Source organism: Copadichromis virginalis, linkage group LG17 (genome assembly GCF_057382275.1).
Source record: "Copadichromis virginalis isolate Kocher_CV1m ecotype Utaka linkage group LG17, C_Virginalis_male_GT1.1, whole genome shotgun sequence".
In the NCBI taxonomy this organism is placed as follows: domain Eukaryota; kingdom Metazoa; phylum Chordata; class Actinopteri; order Cichliformes; family Cichlidae; genus Copadichromis; species Copadichromis virginalis.
In genome coordinates, this window is record NC_140634.1 from 31,352,689 (window position 1) to 31,369,213 (window position 16,525).

At 39.5% G+C, this 16,525-nt stretch overlaps 1 long non-coding RNA gene across 1 annotated transcript in view; it reads right to left on the reverse strand.

The window, feature by feature from the left end:
• The window catches only part of LOC146689707 (uncharacterized), a 62,023-nt gene that overhangs the window by 39,764 nt on the left and 5,734 nt on the right, over nt 1-16,525 (reverse strand). The window contains exon 2 of the long non-coding RNA XR_014916073.1: nt 8,489-8,559. This is a non-coding gene — a long non-coding RNA (uncharacterized LOC146689707). The remainder of the gene's footprint in view (nt 1-8,488; nt 8,560-16,525) is intronic.

A 16,525-nucleotide genomic window follows, 5' to 3' on the forward strand; every position in this document is an offset into this window, starting at 1 on the left:
ACTTTTGAAACGGTGCTGGTGCTCAAACCGGTGCGTAAAGAATGGAGAACACAAAATTGGTCCAAAAACCTCTCATGTTCAGCTGGTTTTTTGTAAAAAGATAACAATGTTAGCCTTTTCTGCAGCTATGGGGCATATATGGTATCACTCTTGGCTGGAAGCAGTGCTTAATCAATGGAAAAAACACAAACTTTGTCCAAAACCTCTCATGTTTAGCTGTTTTCCACTTTTTCTTTGGTCATTTTAGCCTTTTTGGCCAGGGTGAAGGGAGTATCTGCCATCAAACAAGAAGACAGCCGCATGTAGCTATGATGATGTTTGCTAGTTCACCTTACATGCATTAATGTAATAACGTGGTTAGCCTACTCAACGTAAATTACACACAAACAACATTAAGCTACTCACGCAGAGAAGAACGGCTGCTGCTGCCATCATCATCCTCATCATTTCTGCTACACTGGCAGGGCTAGGGGCCAGGACTCTCCTCTTCGGGGTTTTTGGGGGATATTGCTAACTCCGGGTCAGATAACAGGCAACCCACGCACAGTAGATGCGCTCGGTGTGAGGTCTCGCAGCAAGCTATCATACGGCGCATTTCTGGGCTTTAAAAAAAAAAAACCGCTATGCGTCGCCAGGTGTTTCATCAGATTTGAGGTGTTACCTCCTTTGACAGTATCACAGTATCATCTTAAAGCACTTGTTGCAGGCTGCTGAGTTTGCATATTTTGCTGTGAAGTACAGCCAGACTTTTGACCGCTTCGCCTTGGGCATTTTTAATCTGTAGCTCTGCTCTAAAAGAACGTACGTACCTGGCCCCGCCTACTATCCTCGGAAACGTAAAATTATTGGCTAGAAGTGTATCACAGCTCAGGAAAAAAAGCACCGAAATAAAGCACCGAAATGTGCGCTGCTTTTCGGTCTGGTTACTACCGTTTATGTCAGAACCGGTGCCATCATGGCACCGGACACGGTACCCATCCCTAGTCATGAAAGGGAAAGGTTTTGTTCCTAAGAGTCCAAAAAAAACCAAAACGTTTTGGTCGAAATGCATTTAAGTTTTTTAGAATAATCATGACCACTCCATACTTGAAAACTGACAGAAAGTAAGTGAATAAATTAAAATAAAACAGAGTTATTTGATGATTTAGTCTATGTAGTTGAATTGCTGAATGTTAAGGCTGTTATTTGTCCTCTAATTAGCTGTGCTTTGGCATCCAACAACTACATGGCTCTTTATCAACATTAGTGAATGTCCATCAGCTAGTCGCAAACTGATTGCTAGTTACTTCTAAATATGTAGTGTTAAAACCAAAACAGCAGTGAAGCCAGAAAACCAAAAGTGCACAGGTGAAAAGCTGGGTAATAACCAGTTGACGATACATGATGCCTTGAATCGCCCAATGATCTATTGTTGCATTGTATTGTTATATTGTATACAAACATAAACTATTTCCGCTCTTAAGATAAGGTATCTGTGCACACGCTGATGTCTTCATGCATTGAAGCATTAGCATGTCACACACACATACAAACACATGCAGAAACATCTAAGAAGCTGTCTCTGTATTGTTGCCCTCTTGAACGGATGACTTTCCTTCTGTGATAATGTGAAGGCTCTATCTTAGGCGGGAGCGCTGACGACTATTAGATCTATAAATCATGTTAGCTGAGGGGTTGGGGGGGGATGAGTGTGAGAGGGGTGCGCAGTGAGAGCTCAGGGTCGTAAATCTCATTACCTGAGACTGCTGCCGACCCCCCCGCCGCCTCACCCTGTCCTCAATCTCTCCCATTATCAGCTGACCTTGACCGCCAACGCAGACACTTTCACTCAATCAGAGCTGCAGAGAGAGAAAGAGCGAGAATGTGTGTGTGTGTTTACCTGACATATTTCTGCCTGGTGTTTGGAGCTCCACCCAACTCAAATGAGGTGCTGGGATTTTTCAAATTAAAATATCACTTTATTCTTGCGCCTGTCATCTTGCCATCGGCTTGTTTTTATCTAGACTGTCTGTCAGTGCTTCTTAAAGGTGAACGCCCACATTTCACTTTACAATGCCTGCATGTTATTGACAACACCTTTAAAACCAAAGAAAATTATTATTTTTTAAATGCAGAAACAACGTACATGTTGAACTTGAGCTGATGAATTTACTCATTGGTCAAATAGCTTCAATATCTCAGGAGAATAGGAGTGAACCTTACATTATAAATCAGATCTGTTTTATTTCTATAGTGATTAAACAGATTGCTTTGGTCCTTACTTCTGGTTAGCTGAGTCACTTTTGAAGCTGCTGTAAAACGGCCAATAAATGCACACCTGTAAGCACATCATGGCTCATTTGAAATCTACGAATCTAATGTTGGAACACAGACCTGTGGCTATGTAACACTCGCGCTTTAACGACTACCCATCTGTCAGATATGTGGAGCAGATTATGAGAGGTTTCTTGGAACACAAACATCTCAGGTGATTGGATTTTTATGTGTTGCCAACTGCTGTTAGAGAGGAAAAACAATTCTTATTGAATTACCTGTGTGATTCTACAGATAGCACTCTGGCTCAATCTGCTATTTTGGTTTAGTCTGAATACTATTAAAATTTAATTGTTCACCATAATGGCTCCCTCATGACTCTGTCAGTCCTTGGATTTGTTCTCTTAACACAGCAATAAAGTTGTCATTTGTATAGTTTTTTTGCTTTGTTTGTTTGACAAACATATCTCTACACTAATTGGACAGACAACTTGTTAAATACATTGCAAAAAAACTGCAATAACCTATGCTGCTGGCATCAGGAAGGGCAGGGTGGTTAGCACCCTCATTACAAAGCAATGGTTCAAATCCACTGACTGGCCTTCCTTTTAAAGTTTGAATATTCTCTTGAGGTGATTGGTGATTCTAAAATGTCCATAGATGTGACTGTGTGTGAGTCTGTCTCTCTGTGTTATGGGTCCATTATATTTGCCGGATTGGACGTGTTGCGAGCAAACACTGGTCCAAATCAGCGCCGGTATAGGAAGAGAAGAAGTCAAAGCTGAAGGCAAAGAAATTGCTTTTCAAACTGTTGCAACATCTCCCTCTGTATAATCTGATATAAACTGGCAGTAAGAACTGACACAGTCACATACTCATGCCTTTAACCTGGTGGAGGTTTGACCTGCACGAAGGGCCAAAACGACACAAAAGCACAGCTCGCATCACGTGTTTGCTGACGTCATATTTGCTGTTCATGACAGTGAGACGAGACCGCTCCTGGCTCTCATCCTAAGACAGCCCACAAGGGCCAATATGAATTGGCTAAATGGAATTAAATGGATGGACGTTTGCAGCCAAATACCTGAAAAATCAAAGATATTCTTATAATCTTTAACTCTGCTTTGTGCTAAAGTGTTAAGACTGCCTGTCAAATACTCTATTAGCATGCCAGCACTGTTCTTGTAAGTATATTAGCTGATGCAAGCCAAAGACTTAGTCATGTTGCATTTATTTATGGCATTAAAGTTTATTTATCAAGATAAAAACAGTGATATCAACAGGTCAGTTAATATATTGCAAAGGCATAACACAATACCTGCGCCATTTCCTATATTCTACCAGTTGTCAGCTTTATTCTTATGCATTCTTCTTGTGTAATGCACTTCCATAATGCTCCAGGCTCCAAAATAATTTGATTTTTAAGTGAAGAAAGGGAATGAGAGAGGAAACCACATTCACAGAAATGATATAATTACATGATTTGTGCTTTGCGAGCTGCGTGGTGCTGTTGTGTCTCGGTTTATTACTGTTGTTTATAAAGGCAATGCCAAGTAACTCTTGACTCCTCTATAACGACAGACCTCAGTGTCTTTTTGCAGCTTAAGTAAAGTTCAAACTTCATGTACTTGTTGACAGAAGTTGGAGCTGCAATCAACACAGATGCAGCAAGAATAGATGGATGCAGCGGGGGCACAGCGGCCAACATTCACAGCTCGTTCTAGCGGAGTTTCCTTTTGGCAGCTGCAACTACATAAACTTGGCAAAACTTTGAGAAACAATGTTGAAGTCCTGTCCAGGTCACATAGGGTGAAATGTCTTTTTGTTGTGTAAATCAAGCCTCTGGCAGTGCCCTTGGTTCCTCTGCTGGCTGGCTGCGATCTCCTACTAAGCTCTGACTAACAGCACCAGTGAAACAGACATAATGAATGTTAGACTTCCAAACAGAGTCTGGCGCTGCATGCAGTCTCCATATTTCTCTGAATTTGTCTTTTCTATTGCTTTCCGTCTTTTCTTAATGTTTTTCTTTCTTTCTCTCTCTCTCTCAAAAGTAAAAATGCATATTGCAGCCATTAAAAAAAATCATTCCACATAATTACATCTGTCACTTCAAGAACGTGGCAGTATGCCATTATGTAATCAACATTGGTCTTGGAAAAAAAAACAAAACCCAGAAATGATTTGACTGCTGACAGAAAAATCGTTTAATTAGAATTAATGATATTAAAGGCAGCCTTGTGTAGAAGTGGTAATAATTCTGTCTGCTGCCTCCTCCTTACATCATTTCTTCAACTTTTCTGCAATGCATCTTAATGGGTTTTCGTGCCTGGAGCGGAATCAAGGCCAGAGCGGGAATGTGCTGCATTGTGGTATGTCTGGCTGGTTCAATAATAACTCATATGACAACACTCTCAGCTATCACACAACCCCCAAACTGTCACCGTTCCACCATTGCGCCTTTGGGTAGACGAGTTCACCCTGAATAATTTCACCACAGAAGCAGTGAGCGAGTTCACCCAGAGGAAGCTCCTGAAAAGTACATCATGTTTACCCCAAGGCACGATTCATGGGATGCTGACAGCTTCAGTCATGTTTGATAGCTGACGACGTGCACAGCACTAATCACTTGTAAATCCAGATATGTCACTCTATAATAGAGGACATGACCTGGGGCATCAGAGTCTAACACTAATAAGGAAGTGGATCCTGAAGTCATCACTCTCCTGCGACAGGACAGTTTGAGTACAGCTGACGGACATATACAGGTTTTATTTTTGACAATATGTTCTCACATTAGGGTGGAACTACAACTCCCACAAACAGATGCAAACGTCTTTGTGGCTCTATAGTGTTATGGATAACTGGGACTGACATTTTCCAAAATTTCAACCAGGCTGCTTACCATAAACTGTATATAAAAGATTGACATGGCTATTCTTAGCCCTTTTTTTAAAAGTTTTTTTTAATCCTGAATTGATTGTATTTGCCTTGAAGCAGGACCAGGACATAATAGAGAGATTATATCTGGCTTGGGAACACCTTGGTGTGCCCCTAGATGAGCTGCAGGAGGTGGCTGGGGAGAGGTGGGGCGCCTCTGCTTAAGCTGCAGAAAGGATGAAACTGACCCTTTATGGACGTGTGCTAGAAAGGCTAATCTAGCAAATGAAATTTACACATGTAACGGCTCTTGAGTGCTAAGTAATACAAACAAATACTATAATTTCAGTCAAAAAGCATGAAAAATCTTTTTTTTTTTAAATTTTCAAAAGATTAAATTTTCAAAAAATTGCAATACAATTTGCTGCCGTGCAGCCTAGCGGACTATGTTGTCACCCATCTTTTTCCTCCTCAGCTGCTCCCAATATTTCAGAACTCTATGCCTCAATATTTTTTGATTGAGGGCCTTTAACAAAAAATTCCCCCCACATAAAGTTGTTGTGTCATCATGACCATACATGGTTGTAAACATGATCATGGACTACTCAAGTTGTGCCTTTTAATATAGGAGTCATTGGGGATTGACCTACTCTTGGGAGTCAGCCTCAAGTGGCCAGTTGGTTAATTTTTCAGACTAATTTTCCTGCTTGGTCAGGTTTAATAAAACCGAAAATTACAACCTCCAAAAATTTGCAGATGTACTTTTGCTTGTTTGTCACTCTCTTTGCTTCCATAGCAACTAAATCCTGCCATTACACTCCTTGCAGTTCATAGCTACGTTTGTAGTTGCTTCTTTTACACTTTAAACCACCGTGTGTGGGATTTAAATTCTGCTTTCTGTAGCTTGCTTTATGAAATGTGAAATTTTTGAGAACATTAGTAAACTGTAGTTGTTCAGCACAGTGAATCGAATGCACAAAATCATTACAGATCTAATCAATGGCTTTTGAAAGTTGCTGTCAGCTCAGCTGTGATTCAGAGCATTTCGAACAATCACCAAGCCGATGACTCATTTGTAAGTGCTATTTTATGTACAGAGCTTGTAAGTACTGAGGTACCTCTGAATGTGATTTGCAATTTTAGAGTGATGCAATGGTTATGAGGAGGTGGGGGCTGGTTTACTATCTGTTACTTTCTCTGCACATATAGCAAACTCTGCTGTGATGGACTCTTAGGGGCACCTGAGGGTATTACATTGCAGCTTTGTTTTTCCTGTATCTGCTTCATCAGAGAATAGCGGGGCTCATTAGCGTGTGGCCCCTGTAGGGTCCTGAGGCCCCAGAACCCACCCAGCCAACCTCCAGCAGCCCCTTGGGCCCTGAGCCACAAACACAACAAATCATTGAAACAAAAACGCGTGCTAGCATCCCTAATGCCCGAATCTTTACACTTCAAAAACACAATTATGCTAATGCCAGGAATCATTTGCCATTCCAACTCTGATTTAATGCGGCCTTTTAGTACGGGAAGCTAATTAGAGGCTTTAATTAACATGTGCGACACAAACTGGAGAGAAGTGTGAAGGAGCCTGTCGATCACGGAGGAGCACAGCGAGAGCGATGAAACAGGGAGAGTGAGGAAGGGAAGTCTGAAAGCTATGCAAATGAGGCGAGGACGCACCGCAGGGAGGCGCGGATCTCTGCCGCTACAACGGTTTCTGTAAATATCACCGTGACCCGTAGACGGAGTGGAGTCATCTCATTAACACAGATTGGAAGGTGTTACCAGAGCTCAGCCCACGAGGGTCAGCGCTGATACGTCGCAACCTGAGCTTAGTGAGGGCACGATCATTAAAAATGTGACAAAACACAGCATTTAAGGCTGTGTCGGTAATGCGGATATTTTGCTCCACTTGCATCATCCTTTCCCGCGTAACTACCTCAGGGAGGATGAGCTCGCCGCACAGCTGGACATTCAGACATTCACTAGTGGCATACTCAGCGTCGAAAGCTGCATATATTCTATAATGCACACAATGACTGCACTGACCATCTTCATACCGGCAGCATGCAGGTTTCTGCAAATTAAACAGCAGCATATGGGTGCAGGAGTCATCTCATTAACACAGACTGGAAGGTGAACTCTGCATAACGCAGTGTTTTTGTTGCATCTTAAGCTCCAGATATCATCATCATCATCATTATTGGGAGATACAAACAGATACCGAAAGTAATCACCTCGGCTTTCTACACCGGTGCAGCTCCCCCTGAAAATAGAAGATTGAATCTGAAAATAGAAAAAGTCAAGGAAATGTAGCTATTAACGTGTGTGCTTTCCACTTAGATTCCCACCCTCACAAAGTTCTGCTGCACAGCCAGTGCACTTTAGAAAGCAATATAAAGATATTTCAGGACTTATTTCATTTCTCATTTTACTGCTTAAACTACCCTTTAAAGTTTAAAGTGGTTCTTTCTTAGAGTTTCATTAAAACACATTAGGCTGTCTTTTCATGCTTTCTAAAAGCGACAATAGTTCTTGCTAACTCTGTTTTCTCCTGATAAGTAGTTTATTGCTTGGCAAAGACTTCAGCACCATTGCCTTTGCAATACTTTCAATACCTTATAATAGTGTTTCATTATGCAGGGCAGCCACTGAGTCATTTCATTTACTTAATTTGATCATGTAACTTCTCATTTATTTATTTATGCCAGAGTTGGTTTGGTATGGGCACCTATGCATGGATTGTTTTATATATTCCGAGAAAATGTGCACTTTGCAAAAGGTATATGTCGTAGGAAGTAATCATTATTCTTACAGACTTTGTGTCTCTGCAGGCTGAATTCACTTTGTTCTCAGGGATAGACCTGATAATGGCTTCAGTGCAGTATGGGCACAACATGTTTTCCTTATGGAAGTGACTGCTGCAGGCGAAGGATATGGATAAATGGCGCAGCTTCTCTGATGGTTACACGTGTTTAACTTTAAAATTCATAGAAAGAAGACTCCAGCTAACTCAAAGACAAGAATAGTTCGAGTATTGATCTCTGAGACTCGTCTTTTTCACTTATTTGATGTGTTTTTGCCCTGACGCCATGCAGACGTCTGTAAATGGCAAATGCATGATTGATTTTTAAATTTTAATCATGTTTCTGTTCCAGTAGATTACATGGAGGTGAATCAATGTAATAAAAATGTCAGATCCCTTCTGGTATAAAACACTATAAATATTCTGAGGGATTACTTGACTTATCATCCAGGCATTGCTCACACTTCACAATGTCTGATGTTAACTTCGTACTACCATCCATCATTTCAAGGATCCTTGTTATTAGGAGACAGCAAGAACAGTGAGACTCACCTGTGTGTTCAGGACGATCAGTCTTTTCAGGTTCAGTCACAAACTCTCTTAGTACATCGTGTACGCTTGACCTGCAAAAGAAATTGCAAGAAAATTCAACACCAAGCACACACTATTCTCATTCTCGTCAAACTAAATTATTATTTTTTTTTGGGTAGAAGCTTTTAGCCCGGAGGTTGAAATCTTTGCAAGGCTGGTGTTTCTGTTTAATAATTTTTAGGAAACAGTCTTCAGAGTTTAAGCAAACATGACAGGAAATCTTTAGGTAGACAGTGAGTTAGGCTTTTGCTACGTTTCTTCTGCGCCTATACAGTGTATGCAGTTCATCTTGGCTAATGAGGTGATTATATGCTTTGAACTAAAATATGAACTACACATAAACATCTTCTGGCAAAGAATGGCAAATTGCACAAATTCAAATAGTGTAACATTTTAACAAAAGCAGCTCTAAAGAGTGTTTTTATGACAACAAAGAATCAAATCATCCTATCTTGGTTTGCATTTTGGTTGAAGCAGGTAGCCGTTTGCATTGAACAGCTCCACTAAACCTGGTGTGCATTATTTACAGCAAGAAAACACAAAAGATTAACCTGCATGTACACTCTATATTTAGTTTCTTGGGAAACTAGTTTTGTATTACTCACAGTGCAAAATAATCCTTCTTTATCTTATCTTGGTGCACTGGGTGTCTGACATGATCATCTATGCAGAAGATCGATCTATCTATCTATCTGCTGACCACATGAGCATCCATCAGTACCCCACATATGTACAGTATGTAAGAAAATAAGTATAATGGCTTTAGCTTAAACAACAATATTTTTCACAGAAATTGGTGAAGACCAAGTAATGCCAAAAGAGGGACTTCTGGGTTTACAATAGTCATGTGGCCTGAAAAAAAAATAAAAAATGCTGCCACATTCTGCTACATTTTGACAGTTTCTTCTTTAGTTCTCCGATGAAGGCGCACATTAAAGATTAAAAGTCAAAGTCTGAAAGGCCACATTTGCAACATTTTTGCCGTGTTCTGTTAACAAAATCAACAGATCACCTTACTTGCAGGTCCTAGAAAATGCATGAATAATTACTGATGTTTCCTTGCTTGCTTGTCACTTGTCATTTGATGCCACGCTGAAGCACTTGGACACACATCTGCAATGTGTCAAACAAGGTGCTCTTGTTGAAACGGCGCCTGAATTACCAATGCAGCAGGGAAACATTCATATGCACTTCGCTTTCAAGGTCAGTGACTGTTAAGTGGTTCTACAATATGTTCTTTACTAATTTAATACAGCAGAAACTTATTTCCTCCGAGGACATCAAGAGGAGGCACAAGTGCTGAAAGTGCTTAAGAAGAGTTCAAACTGAGTGTGCGCAAAAAAAAAAAAAAAAAAAAAAATATCAAGCATAATCACAGAATTACAATTACTATAAATCAGAGGTGTGGACTCGAGTCACATGACTTGGACTCGAGTCAGACTCGAGTCATTAATTTTATGACTTTAGACTTGACTTGAAAAAATGTTCTAAGACTTGTGACTTGACTTGGACTTTTAAACCAATGACTTGGGACTTGAATTGGACTTGAACCGGTTTACTTGAAAAGACTTGATATTTCACCCCAAATATAAAACTTAACATGCATATTATATAGAGATTGAAAATGTGATGTCATTCAGGGGTAAAACCGCAAAGGATTCTGGGAACTCGTGGCAAGAGGTACTAGCGCACGCAGGCTTTCAATTGAAATCAGTCACACAGCGATAAAAAGAAACACAAAAATGTCAAGAAGCTGTTGTATTATTAACTGCAATAGCCGGTCGCATGACAGCCACGGGAAGCCGACGGGTAAAGAGATCGGTTGTTATCGGATTACGTCGTTGAAGAGAAATTGTTCGAGCCATGTTTCCGAAGTAACAAAGACGCGACGGATGGCCTGGATTTCAGCCATTCAAAGATCAAATATAACGTCCCAGAACACTCCAGCTCACAGGTTAGTCTGCTCCAAGCATTTACACGAAGGTCAGTGTTTTTTAGTAGTTAATACGTCATTTTCATAACATAATTGGTGATATAGGTTACAAGCAAGTCTGGCGCTGAACAGAAATTGTCGCGCTATGCTCCTTTATTTATTGTGCATAAATAGTGAATTGTCCTGACACAATATTGCGTTTCGCCTCTGTTATTATGGTACATTGACAAAAACATATACTTTTATTCACAGGATAAAACAGGTTTTTGTATCACTAATTGCCCAGTGCGATTACAGCATACAGTATTATTGTCACTGCTACATTTCTGTGATGGGTACCAAAAATTATTTCCACTACTGATTAATTACCGTTGAGCTCAAAGGTCCTATTAATAAACGGTTAACGAATGTGTATTTATGACGACGATTTGTGAGACTGGTAAACTTATGATACGTACGATGGTCTTTACTTTCTACACGGTGCGTTTCAAGGTCCTGTACCCATCCGTCGGTAAACTGTACCTGGGCTTGTTGCAGTGACCTGAAGTTACTAAACTTCATGAGTGTGTGCACTCACTCCAAGAACCGTATAATTATAAATATGCATATAAATATGCTACGATGAGATAGCTGACTTCATCTAACTAGCAAATGTTGTCCAGGCTACGTTGGTGATACAGTTTTTTTTAATATGTATGATATTTTTGTCATGCGATTTTAAAGCTGGTCCTACAACCGCATCCAAGAATAACATGCAGCTTATCTCAGAACTGTCGGTGAAAATTATTCTTGGAGCTAGGTTTAATTGAGCTGCATTTTATAGAGGTGCAATTTCACAATTTGTGTATATTTTCTAAGTTCACTATTTTGTCATGTGTTGAGAAAAACACAGATTTTAAAATTACATGGTCTAATATTTACATTTAGCATATAACTGCAACATGCTTTTTTTCGGGGGTTTTTAAAGACTCGAAAGGACTTGAAATTCAAAGTTTCAGACTTGTGACTTGACTCGGACTTTTACACCAGTGACTTGAGACTCGACTCGGACTTGCCTGACATTACTTGAGACTTCACTTGAGACTTGAGGATAAAGACTTGAGACTTACTTGAGACTTGCAAAACAATGACTTGGTCCCACCTCTGCTATAAATGCAATTTTGGAGTAATTTCACATTATAAATCATCTGAGAGTGTTTAAAAAGCTTTTCCAGGATTAGGATTTTCTCTTTTATTAAGATTGATCTGTTGGGCACTTTTTCAACTCCATATTTTTTATTCTTGAACTCTACTAGAGTGGACTTACATGGAGGGTAGTTCCAAATTTTTTAACTGTGCCTTGGCACAGTTCCTGAACAAGGCTGCTTTGGCTCCTTTCCCTTTGTGGCCTCCCCCTCATTTAACCAAATTTCTTCTAATTGTCTGACTGGTTTGAACAGCAGGTGGGTGGGGCAGTGAAAGCTACGTGCCTGAGATGACCATATAAGGCAGGGGTGGGGAACACCAGGCCTCAACGCCCAGTGTCCTGCAGGTTTTAGATATCACCCTGGGTCAACACACCTGAATCAGATGATTAGTTCGTTACCAGGACTCTGGAGATCTTCAAGACATGTCGAGGAGTTCATTTAGCCATTTAAATCAGCTATGTTGGATCTTTGATATCCACAGGTAAAAAACATCTATAAACTTGAACATTAAGATCAGCTTTTGGCTCAAATGGACTACTAGTGCATGCGGTGATTTCATAATTTAAAACATTTGCCCTGTTTAATGAGAGCATCCACCACTGAACCGGTGTATATGTGACAGATAATAAAGAAAAGTATGATAGATCCCCTTTAAAAACACATTAACTCATAAAATTCCACAATTATAGCACATTTAAAGTGTTTACATCTTTAATGATTCCACCAAGAAATTCCAAGAGTGATCTCCTCTGTAAACCTCTGTTTTAGGCCTGTTATCTGTTTTTTAAACAGTTATTTTTAGGCCAACCCGACCACATACAGCAATAAAATGGATACAGTTGCAGTTCTTTCAGTATCTCTTTAATTAACAGAGTCAAACATTTGCTGGTTTATTTATGGAAAATCTTTTCCACAGAATGTTTTTAGGCTTCAGTAAATTTCAGTAGACTCAAATTTATTCTGCGCTTATAGACATTTTCAGAAAAGGTGATGAAAATAAGTGCTGCAGACCTTTAAAACTATTTCAAATTTGAAACCATCCAACAGCGCAACACCATTTGCATCTGTCCAGAAAGAGCAATAAACTCTGCAAATTCTCTTTCTGAGGTAAACAGCATTTCATATTGCTCATAAAGAAATCAATGGATGGAGCTGGGAAAAAACCCCAAAATGGTAGTGTTGCTCAGGTTGGCATCAGAGGGGCTTTTATAGTGAACTTGATTAAAAGAAAATTGCTTTCAAGTGCTCTCAGCAGGCTGGAGGTTGAGTGGGTGTGCTCTTGTGTGCAGCGACGGTGGTGTTTCACAAACTAGGCTCGCAGGGGGAGGAAACAAGATGAAGAAACACTCTGAAACTGCCCGAGGACAAAGAATATGGAAGCACTGGTGACATGGTGGCGCATTATTACTTCTATTATCAGTTTCAGTGCGTTGTCATTTACATGACTCGTCCATGGCCATCGAGATTGAATTCATTTTTCTGTAATGTAGGGACTGTTGTGTTGATGTGCTTTTCTTCAGACACTTAAAACTCATTTTAAATTGCACTTTTGATTACGCTTTAGCATCTGCTACCATAAATCAAATACGCATTTAAATTGGTGCAAGCTTTTGTCAAATAACCAAAGTGTGGAAAAAAAAAAATCACCTAATTGTAGATTTTATCTGGATAAGTGACAGGAGATCTGACAGGGAGAGGTGGAGGAATGGGCTTTTTAATTTTGGAATTTGTGTAATTTATTCCCTCTTGAATTCAAAATGACATCAGGAGATCAAATGCTGTCCCCGATTTCCATGAAACCTTCACCTAATTGGCTTTCAAAGAGTGAAAAGAGCGCTGGTGAATATTTTAACTACTTGGTTTTAAAGTAGTTTGACTTTGGTGAGAATACTATCGGAGATCCGTTGGTATACAATGTTATTTTTTTAGGAGCACTGTTCATAAATTGAATTTGCATTTGATTGAACTTTGAAATTTTTCACCACAGCACTCATTGAAACATAATGTCATTCTCACCATGTACGAACTCCAGCAGGGGACATACCAAGAAAATAAAGATGTAGCCACAGCACAGAATCAATGAAGTCAGGGTGTTGCATCACCATGTCATTTTGTTTTAAGGCTTTCTTAGAGCATCATGAGCTTTGTTTACTTGCTTTACAGGTCAAATGGATCACAGAATCTGCACATAATGAGAATTATTCACGGTTTCACCCCTCTGCATCGGGTTCACTTTGATACACACTGTCTCAGCATAACATTCATTGGCGCCTGAACATCATCTGATATGCATTAACATATGCACTGTAGCATAGTAAACAGTGAATCCACAGGGGCTTTTTACTACAAATAGTTGTCTTAGTGAATAATTAATAGGTTTGCTTCTACAAACATGCTGTAAGTGCGTTCTTTCTTTTGACATTTGCATATTCATTAATTTTGTTGGTGTTTTCATTATTATATAGTTTAGAAACAGATTTAATGTAGAGAGTTTTTATGGTATCCTTGTTTGTATCAAGTTTTAGTTTAGCAAAGCCGATGGTTATCTCTTATGTAAGCTACACATCAGTAGGAACCATCACCAAGGAACATTTGATGAAACTTAACTGTCATAAAAAACTCACAAAAACACTTTCTTTCAATTCTAAGGCCATATCAAGACATAATAAAACTCATCCAGTTCTCACCAGGTTTTATATTCAGTAAATACAAAATGATATAGTACACAATGTCAATATTTATTTACCAAAAACTTAGGGAAAATTCAGAAGCCGTTTAGGAAATATTAGGTATATCCTATGATTCAAAAGCTGGTAGAATCACCTTTAGCAGCAATAACTTATACTACAGAGCACTATCATTCCCAGTGCTTAACATACCAACAATCTGTCACACCCCTAGGTGTCTCATAGTAAGGCAAAAAGTACCCTTCTACGCCCTTATGAAAGCTCTGGGTTATCAATTGAAACCAATAGAAAGCCACTCGTGGCATTAAGACACACCTAGAGCAGAGGCTCCAGCCCTAACCCTAACCTTAACTCTATCAAATAGTGTTTTCCAAAGCGATTCAAGATCTGAAAGTGAACAATTTTAAACGTACTTTGTTAGGTTGATTTTCATGTCACACATAAAACACATTTATAGCTCTCATGCCTCCGAGCATGTAACATACTGACGATTTGTCACATTCGTCAGTTTGTTACACGTTGGGATGAGAATGTATACTAACAGTAGTCTAACAGTATTTTGTGTTCTGTATAACCCTCTCACATCACTGGGCAGGACTTTTGTTGCTTCAGTTCACTGAGGTTAGCGGGCTATCATTAATGCACGGCTCTCTGGACCTTGACTGGGTCATTGCAGCACCTTGATTATTTACTTTTTCAGCGATTCTCTTGTAGATTTATTGCTGTCTTGTTGTATGAGCCAATTCAGACCAAGCTTTAGCTGTTGGCTAGATGGCGTCACATTTGAATCTTTAATAATTTACTTTGGAGACTTAAAATTGTTTGGAAATGGTCTTTTAACCCTTCCAATATTGGTTGCTTCTTGCAGATACATTGCTGATGTCTTTACCTCCGTGGTGTTGTGTTACACAGACCTGAATGCTCTCAGATCTTCTGCTTTTATAGAGCTGCTCACACAGTGATGATGTTGTTGAAGATTGATTAGTGGCACCTGGCTGATACTTAGCTTCCTAAGGTAAGAGTGAACTTAATTTTTCAGATACTATTTCAGATACCTATTTTGTAGTACATCTAAGGTTGTATTTACATAGTTTTAAGACCAAAAACCAGTAATAATTTTTGATCATGTGCTGATGAATAATTCCTGACAATTGAAACGTGTTGTGTATGTTCTTTTTTTTTTCACCAGGTTTTACATTATCCACACAAAATGAATTAACAAAGTACATTAAAACTTAAAGCTAGGATGAATGTAAACTCCTCAGAGATCTTAAAATTGAGCAATAAACGAAGATTAAAACTTTAACATTAAAAGGTATATTAACAGTTAAAAAATGTTTTTTAAATGAGTTTTGTTGAATTTATCCTAAAAATATCAGGCTATAGCATGAAACTGTTTAGCTTAGCTGAGTTTAGTATAAAGTCTAACACAGTAGGCAGCAACATTTTTTATCTTGTAGTAACAAAAGCTGTTTAATAGCACCTCTAAAGGTCATTAAACAACATGATGCCAATTGTTTGTCCAATACAGTCTTGAAATTATTTCCTGAAATCTTGACCAGATGCCTGAAAAATAGTCCCAGCCCAAAGATTTCGGGATACCCATTTCATTTGAGTATCAATTTTAAAAAATCGTTGTTTTAAATAGCATTTTAATAATTTTTTTTCTTTAATTTGAATATTTAAAACAACAAAAAATAGTAATACATTAAATCTAAATTATTGCTTTGGGAGGAAAATGGAGAAATAAATAAATATTAAATACATACATAAAACGCTGTCATTGTAGCTTGTTTGCCAATCGTTGACTGAAAATATCCAGAGCTTCTTAAATTGGTGAGGTTATAGCTGGCTGCCGGCAGAGCCGGCCAGTGCAACCCCCTCTGGCTTCTGCTCCGTGGCTGCTGGGTGACCCCTCGTCTGGGGCTCTCCTCAGCTCTTCCCAGGAGGGTGGCACGGATGCCCCTCCGGTGGGCCTCCTTGGGCTCTCGCACTCTGGGGCCTCTGGATGTCTGGGGCCTGGATCTCCTCCATGCCTGCTTCATGCCCTGGGGCACAGGGCTATGGCTCCCTACACCCTCTAGCAGACCGGTACATGGGGAAAACTTTTGAATACAAGCGCGCTGATCCACACAGGTGTGCACACGGGTGTTCACTGTCCATAGACATAAACTACACCTTTCTTGGCTGC